The following is a 22986-nucleotide window of genomic DNA, read 5'->3' on the forward strand; positions in this document are numbered from 1 at the left end:
TTTCCATCATATTATTTTTATGTGAAAATTTTGCTTCAAAAATTTTAAATTCTTATAATAAGCTAATCATTAGACTATAATGTACATGTTCAAAAATCACTGATTAAAAGTTCATCACATAAAGAAAACTATATCTCATAAATAAATTCACTGACCTCAAGTTAAGGTTAGCATATTTGGTGCCCCTGGTTAGGAAGTTTGAAAGACCAAGATTTCATACAAATAAATATATGTAGCAAAAGACATGAGTGATATGGTGAAATGATGCTCATGTTTGTTTTTTTTAATTCCTTCATAAAGCAGTTTCTTGAGACAATACTCAGAAAGAAATCTGTGGGGGTGTGAAAGCAAATTAGAAATAGATTGTACTTCCTGGAGGCCTGCTATAATGTAATTAAGTAATCTTTCTCTAAAGGTGACCCTTGGCCCCACCTAACTTTTAAGAATTATCTGTCTTTATATTCAGTCTTTCCAGAGATGTCTGAGATGCATCTGTCCTTCACAGAAATTTGAGAGACAAAAACATTTGACATTTGCAGTGTCTCATAACCCTCCAAAGCACAGAGGTAATTAAGTAGTGATTGAAATTTTTACTGTCAAACTACCAGACTGTTTTTAAATAGTTTGGCAGTTAACAGTCCTGAGATATTTAAGACTTTCCCAGTGTTCACTCTGCGAAGCATTATTCACTAAGATAACAAAAGCTTCCACTAACAAAGATACATTCATATTTTTACAAACGCAGAATAAACCACAGAAGGTTATGTCTGAAAGCTTAAAACTCTCTCATTTGTAGGAGTAAGTTCCTCACAGGCTATAAAACAAATCAAAACCAGACTTGGAAACACCTAGTCACAAAGAAAGTATTTTACTTTTTTTGGGGGGATGGTGTGACAGGAAGAAGTTTGCTGTTTTGATTAGGAAAACAAAGGATCTCTGGTAATACAAGGTGAAGATACAAATACCACACCAGTCCACATTCAAATAAATGCATGGTTTCAATAAGGGAGGTTAAAACAAAATCATCAAATTACTATGAATAATAATATAAAACAGGTGCCTTTAGTGAATGGTTTGATGTTTTATTTTCCAAATGTTACTGTTTCCCTTAAAAAGGAGGACAAAGACAGACTGGAGATTGGCATCCTGGAAATGAGACAGAATAACAGAACAGATAGAGGCCAAAGCAGGGCATGGAGCATCAATATAGTTGGGGAATGCCCAGAGAATGGCTTTATGGATATATGAGACCAAGAACTAAATTGTCATTTTCTGTGCTATTTATTCTCCAAACTACGATAAGTTTGTCACATACAATATCTCCTTTGTTGTCTTAGGGATGATAAGTAGAGTCCACCCCTGGATGAAAGGAGTAGAGAGAATTTTTGCCTATAAGGTAGGGACAAGAGGGAAAATGCTTAACAATATGAAACTAGGAACAGTAAGTCATAGCAGATTGTAAAGTATTTCCTCCGAAAAAATGTAGGCAGTCCTTGGGGAATCTTCAGAAATGCAGGGAAGAGCCCTAGACTACTTTAGTCAACATAAAATGGAGCTTCTAGTTACTTTAATTTTAAAGTCAGCTGTCCTAAAAAGACTCAAGTATGTGGGGACCTTTCATTACCTATGAATTATCTTTCTCCATCAGTAATAATTAATATGATACTGAAGAGCTCATTTACCACCATGTGCACAACTCAGAAACTTTGGTGCCTGGGAAAGAGCGAGTTGCCCACCAACCTGGGAACAGAGAGGCATAGGGAAAGGGAGGAAACATGAATGAATGTCCTAGGGTTATGGACATGGATTCCTGTGTGGGCAAAAAAAAAAATGAAATTATGAGGTAATTAAAATTGAAATTTCCATTCTCCTCTCTGGAGAAATGAGCATATGGCCTCACCTGGGTACCAGGGTAGAGTTCAAGTAATAAAGTAAATAATCACAGAATCAAATCATGAAAATACATAAACTAATGTTATAAAGTTTTTCAGAGTCTGTCTCCAATACTGATATTCAGGAAGAAGCTATTTCAAAATTTTGTTCCCTAAATCCTTTACTTGAATGGCAAGAGAGCTAGGATATAGGTGAATAACTGTTTTGGTAAACTGGTAGAATGTAATAGGCCAGAAACCATGTCCTTTGGGCACAAGGGGAATAAAAAGGCTACAGATGAGTTGAAATTGAGGAAATGAATTGTACTATGTGCTAACACTGCTCCAGACCCTTGCCTTAGTGACGGGAAAACACTATTTGTACATTACTCAAGTCCTAGGCCAGAGGCCTGTCTCCAGAAAGTCAAAAAAAAAAAAAAAAACAGGTCTGACCATTTGCCCCCAAACCCAAACCGAAAAGGTAATGTTTAAAAGAAGGAAAAGAAGAAAATAATTTTAGTTTGCTATGGCCATATTGAGAAGACAGTGAAGTCAACGATCCGAGTACTATCTTCCAGGTGCTGACATGAGCTTTAGGTTTAGATAGAGGACAAATTGGGGCAGGGGTAAGAGGTATGCACAATTAAGCAGTATCTGTCAAATTGTGGTCTGGTTGATCATTATCTCAATTCTGGTTCTGTGAGGAGACTCTGGAGAAGAACTTATCACTTAAGGGAGCCGTTTCTACTTGATGCTCAAGATGTTTATACATCGGACCTGTGATACTGGAAGGACACTCTTCAGTTTCCATGAGATGACTGCTTCTGTTTAGGAGTCTCATCATGGGGTGATGTGCCTGCAAGGTTCTGCTGTTCTGGGAAGGTCTAGGGTGATGACCAGAGACTTCTAGGTATCCCTCCAGCAATCTGAAACCGGATGTTGTAAAGGCCCCTACAAATCCTGTCTCAGTCTTAAAAGGGGAAAAGACAGATTAGGCAAATTTATGGCTAAAAAACCTTATATTACCAATTTTTAGATGCGTACTCCTTAAATTAACGTGCCTATGTACAGGTCACAAAGATTAAGGTGGTAAAGAAAGCAAAAACAAAATGAAGGCAGAGACGCCAACCTTCTAGTTACCCACTCTTTTTAGCAAGGGCAGCATCTCTGAGTCCCTGTGTTTTTTTTTTTTTTTTTTAAATATATGAATGTGTGTGTGTGTGTGTGTACATATGTATTTTTTTTTTCAATTTCAGAAGTGTATGGCAGTATGTAAAAACGTGGATGTGTAACCGATGTGATTATGCAATCTGTATACAGGGTAAAAATGGGAGTTCATAACCCACTTGAATCAAATGTATGAAATATGATATGTCAAGAACTATATAATGCTTTGAACAACTAATAATAATAAAAAAACTGTGTAGAAAAGAACTAAATTTGGAATACATTTCACTGTGTTAGATGGTAAAGAAAACCTGGCTGAGGAACCAGCTCTGACTTAGGTGGCAAAACTCTGGGTGAGTCATTTGGCTCTTGCTATGTAATATTGTAGCAGATTATCATCGGGATGCATGAATTAAAAAAAAAAAAAAAGAAGTGATGTTGAATGTTTGGAGAACAATATCACTAGTTAGGATATAGAAACACACAATTACCTCATGCTTATCAGTTTATCACAAATCAAGACACAAAAGTCATAAGTAACAATTTCTAATTTTTTAAATAAAAGATAATAATTTTACTATTATCTATTCTATTGAGGCTATTTACATATATGATAACTATATGGCAGATATAGCATGAGATACCACTATGTCTCTATTCCCAGCTCTATTCTGATGTCAAGTTAATTGTTCATTTAATTATAAATTTCTATGATTTAATTTTTAGTAATGACTATGTTAACAAATGGCTAACACAATTAAAACAAAATTTAAAAAAAAAAAAAAGCAGTTCTCATGAGCTGCTATTAGGTGAGACCACCGTGTCACTGGATGTGCATATTCAGCTGCATCCTCATGATTCCAAAGAGGCTCAAGCTATGAACTTGTGTGTCCAGTAAAGAGAAGAAAGTGACCAATGTTTGGGTTCCAGCAGGCCAGTGGGTTCTGTTGATCAGTGACGTCCCCATCTGAGGATCGCTATGCATATCTGTGACTACAGAACAGTAGAAGATCAGGGATGGGGCAAAGGAGCCTGGATGCTAGAGGAGGAGAGTTACTCCTACTTGTGAGATACTGAGGAGATTACCAGAAAGGTAAGTCAGGGAGAAATGAAGAAAACTAGGCATCTTATGAGTGAAGGTGAAGTGTGAATATATGAATTGGTGATTTAGTATAATATAAAATAGATTCACAGATTGTCCAAGTCTAGAAAACACTTAGATGATATCTTCTGCCAGTCTGAAAAGACTGAACACCTCTTTGTGATGGCTTTTGCATCTCTGGACTGCAGGTAGGGCATTTAGATCCTGGACCCAGGAGCCAGACAGGAGATTCCTGGTTGGAGAAGTCAAGATATCTTTGGAAGTTTAGCTTCAAATTATTGATATTGAAATTCTTCATGATGGCTCAATGTAAGCCTGCTCTCTAGCTCTTCCAATGATTTTGTAAGCACTTAATTTGTTATTCTAAGTACCTTTTGCTTAAATTTGCCAGAGTAATTTCTGTTTCAGCAACTGAAAGCTTGCTGACCCTGTTTGGTTTTGGTGAATTGTGAATCCAAGAAGAAAAACGATAAAACAAGCTTTAAAACATAAATAATTGATAACTAAGCCATTTTTAAATTGAATTCCTTATTTATTCAAGTGGCATTTTTATTAACCTAGCTGAAAAGATTTCATGTTCAGTTTATTATTTAAAAGCATTACCAATAAAAGCACAATTCTTTAAAAAACAGTTGAGGAAAATTCTTGAATATGTTGATTCTTCAGAGATTACCACAAAGAGTAGTTTTTGTATTATCTCATGAAGTTCTGTCTTAAAAACTTAAAAATAGCTTCTTGTAATAGAAAATCCTAGAGAAAGCCTATTATTTTCTGTTTATAAGGTGCTTACAAATATTACAAGTCAGGGGAATTATTGTAAGTGATAGTATTAGCGCAGTCAGAAATCTATCCACATCATTAAATATCTGCACCAGAAATCTGAGCAACAGAGAAAATTAAATTGGTTTACTATAATCCATAACAAGTCGTGGTTTACCAAGAATGCCTAGAGAATTCTTAAAGCATTACCACATAATCAGCATCCCCTTTTAAAATTGATGAGCTTTATTTCCTACTGTTTTATCAGACATCGTAAGATTTTTAAAGGTGAATTGCTAGAAGTTCTATAAAGTACTTAACCTTTTTATTTGTGATTCTCACAAATGCCTCCGACAATTTAGCTTTATGTTACACTACACCAACTAGACATTCACAGCTCAATTAACAACCCAAAGGCCAAGCTTTCCCCACACTCTAGTTCCTCCTACCAAGTGTCTGAAGCCAAACATAAGCAATAAGCATGCCTGCCTGTGTCAAATCATTGTTGCTTCCCTGGGGTTCAAGCACTGTAGGCTGGAGGCTATATCTGCCTTTTTCTTTTTGAGGATGATCTTCTACTGAAGAAGCATGCCAAGAATTTAAAAATAGAAATATCTGAGTTTGATCAAAACAGTTTCTATTTTTAAAGAAGTACCCATCCATGGAGATTTTAAACAGCAATTTGCAATGTTGTGGTCAGGTCCTGCGTTTATTTCAGTTATTCATACAGTGTTTCTTTTAAGTGATTTTTTTTGCCTTTGAATATTTAAACATCATATATTTTCATGCGCTATTCAAATACTTAACACAGTTACTAACAGGTTCAATAAAATATCATGTCAATAAGTTACAGAAGAAAATGAATTGATATAGAGGGTAAACCATATCAAAATATTTTTCATCTGGATTCTTTCATAATTCTCAATGTACAAGAATCTAATTAAAAACATATAACTTCTATGACTGGGTGCAGTAGCGCACACCTGTAATCCCAGTGGCTTGAGAGGTTGAGGCAGGAGAATTGCAAGTTCAAAGCCAGCCTCAGCAATGGTGAGGTACTAAGCAACTCAGGGAGACACTGTCTCTACATAAAATACAAAATAGGACTGGGGTGTGGCTCAGTGGCCAAGTACCCCTGAGTTCAGTCCCCAATAGCCACCCACCCCACCCCCCAAAAAAACATATAGTAAGTTATAAAGGAAAACTCAGACTGGAAAGGTCCAATTAAATAAATCAGTTCTTGAATGGTATTTGTTTAATACAAATATTTCCATTTAGTATTGATACCTGGAGACATTAAAAAAAAAAACTAGTGTCTCAATAGGATCATAATATAATCATGAGCTAAAGAGATTTCCATACAAGAAAATCCCCTTCATAAGAGGTACTTTTCTTACCCCAAATTTCCAAGCCATGAATATATAGTATAAAAACCATTTAATATAGTTGTAGGTATCAGTAAGAAAAATTTCTCTGGCATAATTGCAACTGTGAGAGATGGCCTTTTAGACAATAATTAGTTTAATTTTTTAGGGTAAGAAAAAGTGTTTGTGGTAGGAACTAATATATTTAAAAAGAGATGTCCTGTGGTATTTCTTTATTCATGGTTGTTTGAAATTGGTCAAGAGCCTCTGAAGTATCAGTCGGTGAATATAGTTGGGGTAGAGAGAAGCAGTAATTCCATAAGTAAAGGTCTAGAGTTAAGAAGAGGGATGATATATAAAATCATAAAAGAGAAAACAACACCAAATGACACTGCAACATAAAGGGGCTCATGGTAAGTGACATCATCCACCAAGCATCGTATCTTTCCTTGGTGGGGATGAAATCATGTGTTTCCTTGGTGTGGATGAAAGGCCATCATGTGGATGGATATCTGATTTCCCCTTGAGTGTAAATTCAGCTTATTTGAAAACGATGATGATATGGAAAGAAAAGCCCATAACTGTGTTTAGAACAATACAGAAACCTACACTAGCATGACAAGGGCCTAAAATCATAGTTCAAAATGGAAAATCAGCAGTACTTGACATGTTCAAGCTGAAGTTGTTACATAGACATCTCCTGTCTTTATTTGAAGATCAGAACGTTAAGGATAGTGGGCTCAGTCAGAGCGTCCCACAAATGCTCAGATAGACACAGTGTAATCTTCAAAAATCCATTGCCCTGGAATTCAGGAGTGACTCCAGGTAAGTCACTCAGCACTTCTGAAGCTTGCTCCTCCATTTAAAAATGTGAGCGAGAACATATTGTCAAGGTTTCTTATAATCGTCAAATCAGTTCCCCATAGGTGTTTAGGTATTTTTTAGTAATTGTACTATCCTTCATGTTAACATTTCAGGATCATATGTATTTATTAATTCATACAGACAATTTAGAAGTATATCTTGGGGCTGGGGATGTGGCCCAAACGGTAGCGCACTCGCCTGGCATGCGTGCGGCCCAGGTTCGATCCTCAGCATCACATACAAACAAAGATGTTATATCCGCCGAAAACTAAAAAAAAATAAATAAAATTCCCCCCCCCCCTCTCTCTTTAAAAAAAAAAACTGTAGAAGTATATCTTACTGAGAAGGTAACATTTGAACTAGCATTAATGCCTCCCAAAATATGTGATCCCCACTAACCAATTTGCTCCCCAGTGATTGTTATAACAGCTACCGATCTCCACAGGCAATCCACTAGGACTATCAAGAATACATAGAGAAATAAACATCATACACTCCTTTAAGAAAAATTAAGACAAGGAACAAGAAGTCACATGCTAAAAGGAACTTGAGATGAATAAAGTAAATGGATGACTTCAGAGAGGTTCCCTAATCATCCTTTGGTTCAGATTATTAATAAAACAAAATGAAATTATTATTACTTACCCAATAATGTTATCATACATGTTTTACACAGACTGTAAGAATCTTAGAATAACTCCTGAAAAAAATAGTAAGTGCTATATATGGAATGGGTGGATAGACACATAAAAGTGGAAACACTTAAGTGGACTGGCATCAAACCAGGGCTTTTCTCACTATGTATGCATTTGTGGTCAACCAGATCAACATGGATTTGAGCATTTCCACAACAACATTTCACACAAAAATTTTATTAACAAGTTAGTAAACTCTACAATATAATCTTCTCGTAAAATCTCAAATTATTCAGTTATATTGAAAGCTTGATATTTGTTTTCAAATGGATATTTTAATAAATATTTATTCTCCATTAATAAAGTTTTAAATTTTAAACTTTAATTTAACACTATATGCATATGTATACATTTTCTTATAAAAAATAAAATAGTGCCAGGCATGGTGGTGCATGCCTGCAATCCTGGTGGCTGAGGCAGGAGGATCGCGAGTTCAAAGCGAGCCTCAGCAAAAGTGAGGTGCTAAGCAACTCAACCCTGTCTCTAAATAAAATACAAAATAGGGCTGGAGATGTGGCTCAGTGGTCGAGTGCTTCTGAGTTCAATCCAAAGTACCCCAATAAATAAATACATAGTACTTATAAGAAACTTTAGGCTGAGAATGGAGGCACACACCTGTAACCCCAGTGGCTTGGGAGGCTGAGAGGAGGATTGCAAGTTCAAAGCCAGAAGGATTGCAAGTTCAAAGGAGGATTGCAAGTTCAAAGCCAGGCTCAGCAATTTAGCGAGGCCCTAGGCAACTCAGCAAGACCCTATCTCTAAATAAAATATTAAAAAGGCTGGAGATGTGGCTCAGTGGTAAATCACCCCTGTGTTCAATCCCTGGTACCCAAAAAAGAAAAGAAAAAAAATTCTTAAGTACACTGCATTAATAAAAAATAATAATATCCATCTCAAACTCTTTACTGTTAGGGTCAATGAAGGAGTAATTATTTGTGATTAAAAATTTTTAGTCAGAAAGATGATTCTTTACAACCTATATTACTCTAAAAAAGAATATCAGAACAGATTTTTGTTTGCTATACAAAAGTAGTGGGATTTCTTAGTGTTGCATATGCCCATAAATAATTCTCAAGAATGAAGACAGTTAAATAGGAATTTTACATAAAAGAAAAGGACCAAGCAATCCCACTCCTAAGTGTTTCCCAAAATGAAATGAAACACATTTATGCAATGATTTACAGAAAAATGAATTTTTATAACCATTCTCATAATTGCCCAAAACTCAATATAAACCAGATATCCTTGAACATTAAAATGGACAAATTGCAGTATACCCAACTATATAATGGAATACTACACAGCAATAAAAAAATGAACAAATTATATATGATTCATGGAACAACATGGGTGAATCTTAAAGTGAAACTTAAAGATGTCAATCACACAAAGCTACATATTATACAATTTCATCTCTCTCACTCTCTAGAAAAGAGAAAACTACAAAGATGAAAACATATCAGTGATAGGTCTTACTAAGACCTACTCTTCTCTGCTGAGGCCACCTCGAAGAAGTGAAACACTAAGAACAATAAACACAACTAGCACCTAGACCATGATCTCTAATTGCGACTCTATAATATAAGGGCTGTTTGAAAAGCAGTTTATTCCAGTCGGAGGAAGAGAAAAAATGTAGGATGAGTGTGGAGCATTCTGTGGTGCCTAAAAACAAGAATGTTGAAGAAAAAAATTTTTTTGACAGGGTCATGTCAAAAGGACATAAGCCAAGCTGAAAGAGTGACTAATGACCAAAGCCATAACAATTTGAGTAACAAATTATGATAGTACTAGATTATAATCCAAGGGAAAATATATCTTTAATTCATTATGATATGATCACTGAATAAATAAATGAATAAAGGGGACAGAGGGAACAATTCTTTCTTAAAGAAGACTTTTAATTAATGAACACAGACTCGTGAAGAAAATAGAATAGCTCCCCCAGGATACCACAAAGACTGCTGCAGGCATGACCAACCAAGGGAGGTAAGAATACTAAATGAAAGCTTAAAGAGAAAACAGGACATTTGCATAGTCCCAAAATACCCAGCCAAAAACATGATTAATTATGGTGATGGTTTTACTATACATTCATAAATAGTTTGATACGCCTCCATTCAGGAAGTCAATCTCCATTTCTCCACCCTTGAGAATGAGCTGAGTTTAGTGACTCACTTCTAACAGAGTATAGAAAGATACATTTATAGAAGATAACTAACCAATTTTATTAGTTTACTAGGGGCTCCTTAACAAAATACCATGATAGTTTAAACAACAGACATTTATTTTATAATATTTCTGGAAGCCAGAAGCTCAAAAAATCAAATGACCACAGGATTGGCTCCTTCTGAGATCTGTGAGGAAGGCTTGGTTCTTTGATCTTTTTCCTACACCACTGTTTGTGCCTAACTTCCTCCTCCTTTAAAAAAAAAAAAAAACACCAGAAATATTGGTTTTGGGAAGCACTCTTCTCCAGTCTGACCTTGTCTTAAGCAATTTCATGTGCATGACTGTTTCCAAATAAGGTCACATTCTTGAAGTGCTAAGAGTTAGGACCTGAGTTTTAGGGTACACAATTCAACTTATAACACCAGAGATCAGTATTGGCATCACCAATCATATGAATATCCTATAATATCATAACCCTAATATTAGGCAATGAGAATGGCCCGTTGCCTCTGTGATATTCCTCCTCCAAATCTATACCTAAGGTATATCATGAGAAAACATAAGTCAAGCCTACACTATGGGACATTCAATAAAATACCTGGATTTTAATGAACATGGAATGTATTATATACGTTGTTTCTAATGTGTTAAGGTATTGAAAGACAAGGAAGTATTAAGAATTCGTCACAGACTGGAGGACACACAAAAGATATGACAAGTAATTGCAGTGTGGTATCCTGGTTTGTATCCTAAAACAGAAAGGGACATTAGCGGGAAACCGGAAGAAGTTGAATAGTTTGTAGTTTACTTAATAGCATTGTGTTGATGTTTTTATCTTAGTTTTGATAATTGAAGTATGTTTACATAAGATAATAAAGTTGGAAGAAGCTGAGTGATACATACACAAGAAATCTGTACAATCTACAACTCTACTATAGGTCAATTTGTGATAAACAAAAAGTTTTAAAAGTAAGGGAAAATGAATTTGAAGTGGCAAGAGTCTCATTAAGTGTTATGCATCAACTTGAATTGAGACAGTATAAATCCCATTAAAAAATACTTTCAAAGGGTTAATTGCCCACTATGTACATAAGATCACTAGATTCCATAAAAAGATTGGATGATATAACTAGAAGACTTTGGCTGAATTATTAAATAATGATAGGTAAGTCATGCCTAAAATTCTGACCCACATAAATGCCAACATAATAAATATGTGTTGTTTTAAGCCTAGTTTGGGGATAATTCATTAATCTCCCATGACTAACAACACTGGAATTGTATTTCTTTAATTTTTGCTAATTTTTTTCTGAAGTTTCTTTAGTAAGTACAACTTTCATAAAAACTTTTATTAAAAAAAATCAATGGACATTCTATTTTAGAATAGTTATGATGTTCAGAAACTCCTGAGGACATCTTTATAATATGGTGGTGTCATGAGCATGCAAGAGGCATGAAGGGTTATCATCGTATCAGGATTGTGCTTCATATCAATACTGTATATGCTTTTAGCTGACTTTTTCCCACTTGTGTATAAACATTTGGTATTTAGAATTATATTTTTAGCCTTAACTCCCTTACGTAGACCACAAAGTAATGGGTCTGTTTATATAGACACATTAGATTCTTTCTTTAGAGATAAATTCATTTTTGGTACCAAAATATCATATCTAAAATATTTCTATTGGAGCACTTTGACTCCTGCAGAAATTTCCTGCTTATATTTGGAGAATGCAGCCACAGAGTAGAACAAAAACAACTGCTCTATCCCATCTTCTCTAATGATATTCATTATCATTTTCTCCATTCAAGCAGAACTCATTAGAGTTATAGACACTCCTAGTTTGAGTTGCAAAATGTTTCAGATAGAATTTTCAATGCTTCAAATCCTTAGTCAATGGCTTTCATCACTTTGGTTCCCTTTATGTGAAATAAATGATATTATGAATAGTAAATAAATTTGCATCTTTCTTCTCCTGAAAAATATTACTCTATACACCTATTTACCTAGTAAATCAAGACATAACAACTGTATTTGATAAGTAGAGAAAAGCAAATGTGTAACAATGTATCATTTAACATATTTCTACATAATTTCCTTGCTGGAAAATTAACCATATGTATAACTAAATGTAGTAGCTTTGCCTTGTGACAGCTTAGCTAGGCTGAAATTTTTGTTTCTAAGATTGCTCATACCTGTGGGCCTGGGGCAGGACTGGCAACAGGGGAAATGTGCATGAGGTTTGGAGGGCAGAAGTGGAGAAAAGCAACCATGATTTCTCTCAGAGGTCCAAGTGCAGCTCACCAAGGCCTCACTAACCTGCTTGCTAACCAAGTGGGCTTGGGCCACAGCTCCCCCAGCGCCATTCAGATCTCCTCCTTTAGCTTCCTGAAATTTTATTTAAGGTGCATATTCAGCTTGAGAATCAGTGTGCCAGCTGCTTCTACAGATCACAAGCATCACTGAAGTTCGAGACAGTGAGGGATCAGCACAGGTTCCAATTAATTAATCGTAGTGTGTTCCAGTTCATTCTCATGGCTTCCACCTCAGCCTTGCCTCCCACTCATATCCATCTTCCATTTCCTTTGCCCAACTGCTGACTTCAGGCCCAGCACCAGACACAAAAGGGACAACCTCACACAGTGTGTTTAACCAGTTCCCACAATTGTGTAAGTTCAAACTTGTGTAATAAATTCTTTACGTCACTCATAGGTTTAAACTGAGAAGCAAAACCACTAACAGTTTTGTTCCACGCATAGTAGTATAATACAAAGACTATAGTATGATAAAGATTTGAGACTTTAAGTCCAGCAATTCCACATATTTCTCTTATACACAAGGAATTACCTCTAAACTAGGAATAATAACACCATCTTGCATTGTTATTATGAGAATTAGAGATAATGTATGTAAATTGCCTGCACATAGTAAGCCCCAAACAAATGATAGCTATTACTACTGTTATAAATTTTTTATATAGTTTTTAAAGTCAGCACCCAAAATAGCATGCCATTAGAAATGGAAAGTGATGTACGCTATATAGATGATTAGTGAAAAGTTAGGATGTTTATTAAAATATGTATCATGCATATAAATAATTAGTATAAAGTGAAATATTTATTAAATACCCATTTAGGTTCTAGAAAATCTTCATTGTAGTAAATTTAAGTTAACAGACATAAACTTTTAAGGAGAAATATTGGAGATACTGTGTAAGTTCAAACGTCTATAATAAATTCTTACATCACTCATAGTAGAATCTTACAGATTCTCATGAACATTTTACATTCACTATAAAAAAAAAAGTTCGAAGAGAAAGAAACTCACTTCTGACCAGGTAAGGGCCTTGTTAAGCATTTTAAATAATCAATAAGGTATAATTTACAATGGATTTATTTTTAGTACAATGTCTCACTAACAACTTCGGATCAGTATATCTTTCTCCCAGCAGTCAAGACCTCATCAACTAATATATTTGTACCACTTCGCTACAGATGACAGGTAGAATTAAATAGATATCTGTGCTCAAAATGTTCACCCCCTTCTGGTTTTATAAAAAGGATGGTGATTGTTCTCCCGTAGACTCCTGTTTCATCAACACAGTGTGTATCTAATCCCAATCCCAGCTCTGAGATGAAATATGAATGTGTTTCTAAAACAAGAGTTTCATTTTCTTTTCCTCCTTCTTGATGGTTTATTGCAAATTCTCTGTCTCCAATATCTTAGCAAGAGTTTCAATTTCTAATCTCCAGTTATTTCTTTTTATTTTATCCCAACAGTGTTGATTTAAAATTTGTTTGATACAACACCTATACACTGGAACCAAATTTCTGTTGTTGCTGAAAAGATTTTTCTGTAAGATTCCTTATACATGAAACTCATGAATACTCATACTGCTTCGAAGAGTGGTTTAAAACTGTGTATTTGTCTACTGGTACAATATAAAATGGGAAATGATCTATAACATGGTGAATCATACTGTCTCTAGAAGCAAACTTATCTAAAAAGAAAAATCTTTCCAATTTTATTAAAGTTGTAAATAAACTGGTATTCTTAATCTGTAGGTGACTATGTAGCTGAGAAACAAACTAAAAATTAAGCAAAAACATGTGCTTGCTGTTGAAAATATGTCATATTTTACCATTATTTTAAATGGGCTTATTGATTATTCTGGTTCCAGTGTTTCTCATTTGAAGCAAAACAATTCTTTGTATGTGCAGTGTCCTGTACATGGTGGAAGGTATTTAGCATCTGAGGCTCCTAAAGCACTTGACACAAATAGCACTCTCTCACTGCAATAAGTAAAAATAAAAAGCAATGTCCCTTTCCTCCCCTTCATCCAGAACATGTCCTTCATTACAAATGTTGTGATCGAGCATTTGGATAAAAAAAAAAAAATCACAAAAGAAGTAAAATGGTGTTACATTTGGATAATGAAATAACCTATTTTTTTGTTTACTAGCTATTATCTGTATCATTGAATATTTTTCCAAAATTGATGTCATTTATAATCATACACATTTGCACATACTCACTCTGACAGATTCTGGATATTACACATCCATTACTAGTGTTCTTTTACTCCTAATGCTCCACTCTACTTCTAAGGTTTAATGTTCCCTACAGTGTTTTTCTATATTCTCAATTCTAATCCCCACCCTCACTTTGCCTTTCTCCTATGTGATTCTGTCTTTTTTGTAAATTTTTTTATTCTAATTTGTTATATATGACAGCAGAATTCATTGCAATTCATATTATAGAGCACAGTTTTTCCCATCTCTAGCTGTACACAAAGTATATTCACACAATTCATGTCTTCATACATGTATTAGGGTAATGATGTCCATCTTATTCCACCATGTTTTTTTATTCCCATGCCTCCTCCCTTCCCCTTCTACTCCTTTGCCCTATCTAGAGTTCATCTAATTCTCTCATGGTCCCCCTCTCAACCCCATTATGAATCAGCCTCCTTCTGTCAGAGAAAACATTCAGCATTTGGTTTTTTGAGATTGGCTAACTTCACTTAGCATTATATTCTGCAGCTCCATACATTTACCTACAAATGCCATGATTTTATTCTCTTTAAATGCTGAATAATATTTCAATGTGTATATACACCACATTTTCTTTATTCATTCATCTACTGAAGGGCATCTAGGTTGGTTGCACAGTTTAGCTATTGTGAATTGTGCTGCTATAAACATTGATGTGGCTGTGTTCTTGTAGTATGCTGTTTTTAAGTCCTTTGGGTATAGACTGAGGAGTGGGATAGCTGAGTTAAAAGATGATTTCATTCCCAGTTTTCCAAGGAATCTCTACACTTCTTTCCATATTGGCTGCACCAGTTTGTAGGCACACCAGCAATGTATGAGTAATTCTATCTTTAGGGGGTTCTTTACTCCTGCCCTATCCCTCCACTAGACTTGATTACTTAAAAGCTTTATGAAACAGAAACAAACTTCTGAGCAATGAAGCCTTTGAAGAAACTGCTAAAAAGAGTATTCTTTCTTATTGGAGCTTTTTTTTATTTCAATAAAACTTTTCAACCAATTTAATGCTGCTTCATATTATTCCCTAAGGACAGTCTACTTTCTCTACCTAGTCCTACAATAACATATCACCAGTACTATCAGGAGACAAAAATCTTGACTGCCTATTGCAAAGGATGTATATTTTATGCAATGCTTTTACAACATTCTTAAATGTCTCTGAGAATATTATGTGACAGGAATATATGACTATCAGCTGTGTGATATTTCACAATGGTTAAAATGTCCAATGTATTTTTTTAGGTGAATTTGAAACTACTTGAACCAATTCTCTGAGGATGTATACTTAAAAATTTGTGTAAGCAAACTTTTGAATGTTCAAACTGAACCTGATTTCCAAACTATTTCATGTTCATCTATTTCTGGTAACAGCATTCTTAAAGTCATGTCATTTTAATCCTACCATTTAAAATGCCATAGAGATTACTGTCATTCAAAAGCATGATTCAAAATATTCCCAAATACATTGACATTCAAGTGCAATATTCATAATGCTCCTGAGGCCACTACTGTTTGGTGGTGCTTTTGTAAGGCTATTGATACTATTTACTTGACCTCTGGTTATCTCAGTACCATTGATATCACTGCTATTTTGCTTATGGATTTAATAACATCTTGACAGCACTATTATTTTTTTACATGCCAGCCTTGTTTCTAGACCTGTTGCCAATATTTGATAGGCTCTATAGAGACATAATAAATCCTCATTCAAGCATCATTAACCCAGTTGAACTAAAAATATGACTTCCTATGACTAAAGGAAAGAAAATTATTATTTTATTATTAGAGCTTTGATGTTTAAAATATTACATTCATCCTTCACTACTCATTCATTCATTCTTTTGCCATAAAGTCAAAGAATTAAAAAGCAGAATCTCTGGAAACTAATCTAGTCTACTAGTATTCAAACTGCTATTTCAGTTCTGTAATTAAAGGTCAATGAGATCGATGAGAACTTTATTTTGTGTTTTCAATCTAATGATAATCTTTTTGAATTTGACTAGTAACGAAAGCTAAATTTTGCATCTAATTTGCAATGCAAAGGTATTTTCAATGGAATATATTCTAAAGAATTTCTCAAACAACTATATTTTAAAATTATATGAGAATTATTTTCTTCTAAAAGGGCTTTAGAAATTATTAAAATTTGAGAAATATTTCTTAAGATAATCATGTTCTGGTCAGAGAAAGAATCACTCTAGAATAATGAGAGTGAGTTTGTTTAATTGACTTTGGTATCCTTATACATAATGTGCTTTCTGGAAATATATGCATGAATGGAAAAGTTAGTGGATAAATACCTCCTTTAGTAATATGTCACAATATATAGCAAGAAACACAAATATAAAAATAGGACTTTTGGTCTCTATCCAGGATACACAGGTCCAGAAAGAGCATTGTTCCTATATTTTTCAATTATAAAAATGACAACTACTACAAAAATCTTCCAGATAATCTGAAAAAAAATCTCAATTTTCTTGACCCTATTTGACAACTATTGAAACTAACAAGTTTGGATTAGGCAACCACTAAGCCAAAAATCTAAGGAAAGACAGGTTCTTCCAAGAAGAAATTGGAGCAATTCTTTACTTAGGCATATGCCTCCAGACACCAGTAAGAATTTTACCAAAAGTGTTTAATAAATTGCTACAAGCTAAGTATATGTTATTCAGAGGATAGATTGTCCTTGAGGACTGCAGGTACCAGAATACATTCGCATATTCTTCCTCCTGGACCTCACCAGATACTCACACCCACATGAGGAAAAGATGGTGAAAGTTGTAAAGGAATCTATGTAGTATAGAAACCTTGAAGGAAGTCCTCTCTTATAGATCAAAAGTCTTACACAGCTTGGGGAAGAGGGGGGAAACCCTAAATCAGAACTGCAGTTAGGGGAAGTGAACAGGGAAAAATCATGCCCTGAGGGAAACACAAGATCACTGCAAGGACTCTTCTAAAACCCAAGGAAATCTTGCCTGCCGAAGACTAAGGTTTAATAAAATAATAGAACTAGGCCCAGGGCTCATTCTGTCATCTCAGAGGCTCAGGAGGCTGAGACAGGAGGATCGTAATTTCAAGGACAGTCTTAACAATTTAGGGAGGCCCTAAGCTTAGTGAGATCTGTCTCAAAAAAACAGAAATGGCTAGAGGTGTAGTTCAGTGGTAAAGTGCCCCTGGGTTGAAATCTCCAGAACCTAATTAATTAATTAATAATAGAAAATGTACATTGTCCTCATCACCATACTAAAAGCAGTGAAGTCATCAGAGGCCACTGCTTACTGTAAGTAAGCTCTACTTGGAAGGAGAGCCTCTCTAAAGCACAGCACAAAGGGAACCCAAGCCGGATATAGAGCAGATAATGGCCAAACCCACAGGCAAACAGCTGCATCCTAAATGAAAGGTAACATCAGAGGAATCTTAAGACTGCGATGATTTCAAGATAACCATGGCAGCCATTAGTCTGATTAGTTCTAGTTCACTTCTGGACTAGATAGGCTCTACCCATATATAAAAAGCAAACAGAAAGAAAGCCATGCTCAATTCCAGGACTAACAAACATTTACCTCAGGCTCTGGGCTATACACAAAATGTCCAACTTCTATAGCAAATAAATAAAATGCATACAAAACAATAAAAATGTCAACACATTCTCGACAAAGCAATTAAAATCAGACTCAGATATAATATAGATTTGGAAACTGATAAGGAAAAATTAAGGCTATTATTATTAGGTTAAACCATTTAATGAAAAACATGTTAAGATCAGAGGATAATTTAGGAGTAAACTGAGAATTATAGGAAAGAATTAAATGGAAATATCTAAATGAAAAGCACAGTAATAAAGATAATACTTTTGATGGGTTTATCAGTAAACTTAACACAGCCAAGGAAAGTGAATTTGAAGATAGATCAAATGGCATTATCCAAATTGAAACAAAGAATAAAGAAAAAAAAAGACAGAGCATCTGAAACCTATGGAAATAAACTCAAAGAAGAAAATATATACATATTTGGAAGCCTGAAGAAATAAAAGTGAGATAAAATTAATATTTGAATAAGTGATAGTCAAGAAGTTTCCACAAATTAATTTTTTCAAAATTAATATCAGAAACCAGACAAGAGATCAAAGTATTTCAAAAGACAAAATTCAGGATATATAACAAAATCTATACATCTAGGGCTGGGAATGTAGCTCAGTGGTAAAGTACTTCTTTAGCATGTGTGAAGTCCTGAGTTCAATATCCAGTACCACAAAACAAAAAACTACACACCTAGATATACCATTTCCAAACTGCTAAGAACTGAAAGAAAACAAGGGAAAAGAAATCTATTTCAAGTACAGAGAAATGCAAAAATGAAGGGACAAAAAAAATTTACAAACATGTAAAAAGAAAAAATTTGGAAACTATAAAAACACAAATTGAGAAAGCTGGGGCGTATTATTAATATTAGAAAAGATGGACATTTGAGCCAGCAAAAGCACATTAGTCAACAATGAAAGATTCAATTATCCAAAATGACTTATCATCACAAATTTATATGGATCTAACAACAGAGTTTCATCTAGTGAAAGTGGACACAATCAAAAGTAGATGAACAAACTTATAATTGTCTACTTAAACTTCAAGTCTTCTCTAATTGATAGAACAAGCAGACAGAAAATCAGTAAGATTATAGAAGACTTGAGCAACACCATCAATGAAATTGACCTAGTTGACATTTATAGAACACTTATTCCAAAAGCAAAATGGGTATTCTTTTACCAGTATGTGCCATGGTCTGTGTTATAATTTTTTAGTTCACCAGGACAGATCATATCCTGTGCTCTAATTTTTTAATCTAAAAGAATTTAAATTATAAAATGTAATAATGTGTTCTCTTACCATAATAAAGTTAAATTAGAAATAATAACAGATAACTGGAAAATACTCAAATATTTGAAAATTAAATAATTCAATTTAAATAATCCATAGATAAAATTGGGAACTCACAAGGGAAATTAGAAAGCTTTCATCTAAATTAAAATGAAACATAATCTATTGACATTTGTGGGATTCAGTAAAAGGAGTGCTAAGTGTGAAATTTATAACACTAAATGTTGATATTGGAAAGATAGAAATCAGGCAAAAAATAGAAAACTTTCAAATTAATAATATAAGTTTGCACCTCAATATACTAGAAACACATGCAGAAGGATAAAGAACAAAAATAAATTAAGTTGAAAAGAAAGTGCAAATTGAGAAAAAAAAATCAATGAAAGCAAAAGCTGGTTGTTTGATAAGATTGACAGAATTGATGACATTTTACCATACTGACCAGAAAAAGGACAATATAAAAATTAACAATATCAGGGGCTTGGAATATAGCTCAGTTGGTAGAGTGCTCGACTCTCATGCACAAGGCCCTGGGTTTAATCCTTGGTGCATGCGCGCGCGTGCGCACACACACACACACAATTAACAATATCAGGAATAAAACAGACATTATCCAGATACTATAAACATTAAAATAATAACATTTAGCAACATTTCACCAATACATTTGACTAGTTAGATGAAATGCCAAATTCCACAAAAGCCAAAAAAAATTAAAGCTCACTTATGAGGAAACAGATAAACTGTATAGTCCTATGTTGTTGATTAAATAAATTTAACTTGTGCTTAAAATCCTTTCTATAAGATAACTGCAGGGCAAGTTAGCTTACAAACATATTAAACATTAAAGAAATAAATAATACTAATTATACAAAAGTGACCACAGAAAATTGAAGAACCACTACTTCCCAACACCTTCTATTCAAATATAAAAGAAGATAGGCAAAAGACAAGAAAATAAAGATCAATGTTATCATTAACAGTAACACTCTGAAAAATTCTCATCAAAATAATAACAAACCAAAGTCATCAATATACCAAAAAGCACATAAACCAAGCACAGTTTATCCTGAGAATACAAGGCTGATTCAACTTTCAATCCTCAATCACCATGTCAACAGACTAAAGGGGAAAAGAAAATCATATGATGACAACAGAAAAGGACACAACATTCAACATCCATACATGATTCTTTAAATTTTGCAAACTTGAAAAAAAAGGAATTTCCTTAGCTCCTTAAAGGACATCTTTAGAATTTATAGATGACATCATCCTTAATGGTGAAAAACTGTTTTCCCCCAATATTGAGGACAAAGTAGACAAATTCAGAGTTTTAAAACTTAATTTTCCCAAACACCATGAAAAAATCTGTTGACATGGGGAGTAAAATATTTGTTTTAAAACCCCCGATCTAAGATTTATAAACTCAGTTGAGTCAAATTTTCCAGGAAAAAAATATTAACTTAGGCACTACGCATTTATGATTTCTTTCTAATTTCTTAGTATATACTTCTTTGAGCCCTGTGTTTCCTGCCTCTGAATACTGAAATGAATATGTCTCTACTCAGTAACAGCATTCACACTCTTGTGAGCTTACTTGTCAGTTCTGAGCTTTGGTGACTGTTTCCAGTGCTCTTTCTACAGAATGGCTTGGGCGGAAGAATTCTGCCTCCTAGGGAAGAATTTTCCCACATATATAATTAATCTCATGCTAACATGAAACCATATGGTAGGGGAATAACACTTATGTACAAGCCACATGAATACAAGTTTAGCCTCAATTTAGCTGCTGGACAGATACCGCCTGGGCTCTGAACATAGAATGGAAGTTAGGAAAGTGGAGCAAGTGCTGTTTGTATGTCTGATACTAACAAGTATAGTCAATAATCTCCCTGACACTGTGTACGGGACTCACAACTTAGTTATTTTGCTGGTTAAAAAGGGAAAATATTTTTTAGATCACCGATGCCTTAAAGACTCATAAAAATCACTTTTACCTACAGTCAAACCATGGCTCTAAAAAGCTGTAGCTGTGTGCTAAGGCTTAGCAGTGCTGACTCTGAGCTTGTCTGTGTCTGTAATTTAATTCTTGCCCCAGCTGTGTTTTCACTAACGTCTCTGGTCATTCTTCAGATTACTTCCACAGCCTTCCATTTTTCTCTGATGAAGCCATCCACCCAGCTTCATCACTGCCTGCATGGACTCTAACAATATAAAAAACAGCCCCTTGTCACTCATGCAAGACAAGCTGTCACGTAGCTGGATTGAAATCTTTGGCCAGGCCACAATAGACAAAAGTCAATGGATGTTTCCCTCCAAGAACCTAATAGAAATTTCTAGAAACCACCAATGTCAAAATGCCCTGTCCTGACACTAAAACCCAAACCCTTAGACTTCAAGCCAAGAGTATCCAAAAGTATATTTTGCTGAAGAATTGTATTCTGAAAAAAAAAAAAAAGAATTCCACTTGTTTCATTTCTCCATACCCCTACCTATATATCAAATGATAGTATCCATGAGATGATCTAAGAAAGAGCCACCCCTTTTACCAGAGGGGTTCTGAACAAATGAGGGGGGAGGAAGTACAGATTGAGGCCAAGATATCCTTTTCATTACTAATAGAGGTTGTGACTTTAGGTATGCCAGTCCCAGATTTGGGAGGATGAACACTCTGTCCCCATTTCTGACACATTGCACGTCAGTCATGCTGTCAACTCCCATCCCTGCAGGAGAAAATCTACTTCCTATACAGATTTTGTTCCTAAGAAATAAAGGAAAGTTGGGCTATGTATGGCCCACTTGGTAATAAGTCACTCTCACTTTTCGGGATAGAATAAATTAGAGAGGGGATATAGAGAGGCCAGAAATGCTGCATCAGTGGAGCTACATCCAGCTGGAGGTATCTATCAGCATCATACCCCCCCAACACACAAAATCTTAAGTAGGGACAACAGATAAAGAATATCAACTTCACAAAATGAAGAAAACTACAAAAAGTCAAAATCTATCAAAGCAAAAACAAAACAAGTAAAAATGACTTTATTTTAAAAGTATTTATTCAGAATAAAACAGTGCTTTTAATAGTAAATTCATGTATTCATTTAAATGATAATTTCCATTAAATATTTAAGTCACTTAGTTGCAATGGCAAAGCAATTACTTTGCTTCTTGTGAAATAAGAGCTCAAAGTTGTGGATGAAAGGAAAGTGAGGAATTGGGAAACGGGCATGCGAGAAATGAAAGACAAGACTAGGCAGAGATACACAGCTCTGAAAAATAAATTCCACAGACAGAGAAGGAGAAAACAGGATTGGGGTTTGGGACTTTCATGGGGCAGGCTCAGGGATTAGAGCCAGGTGGGTCCTAAAAGAAGCAGTTAAGGGTTTGGTTGGTATGAGAGAGTAGTGAGCCTTTCTCAGAAATGCCCTTGGGTGGGAAAGTGAAATTTTTCTTAAAATGGCAGCTTTCACTTAAGAGGGCCATCCAGATGCTAAGCAAGGACCTTACATTCCCCCCTTTTTTGTTTGTTATTGGGCCTCTTAAGGAACAGGGACATAGATCAATCTTCTG

This window comes from Marmota flaviventris, chromosome 11, assembly GCF_047511675.1.
Source record: "Marmota flaviventris isolate mMarFla1 chromosome 11, mMarFla1.hap1, whole genome shotgun sequence".
NCBI classification, from domain to species: domain Eukaryota; kingdom Metazoa; phylum Chordata; class Mammalia; order Rodentia; family Sciuridae; genus Marmota; species Marmota flaviventris.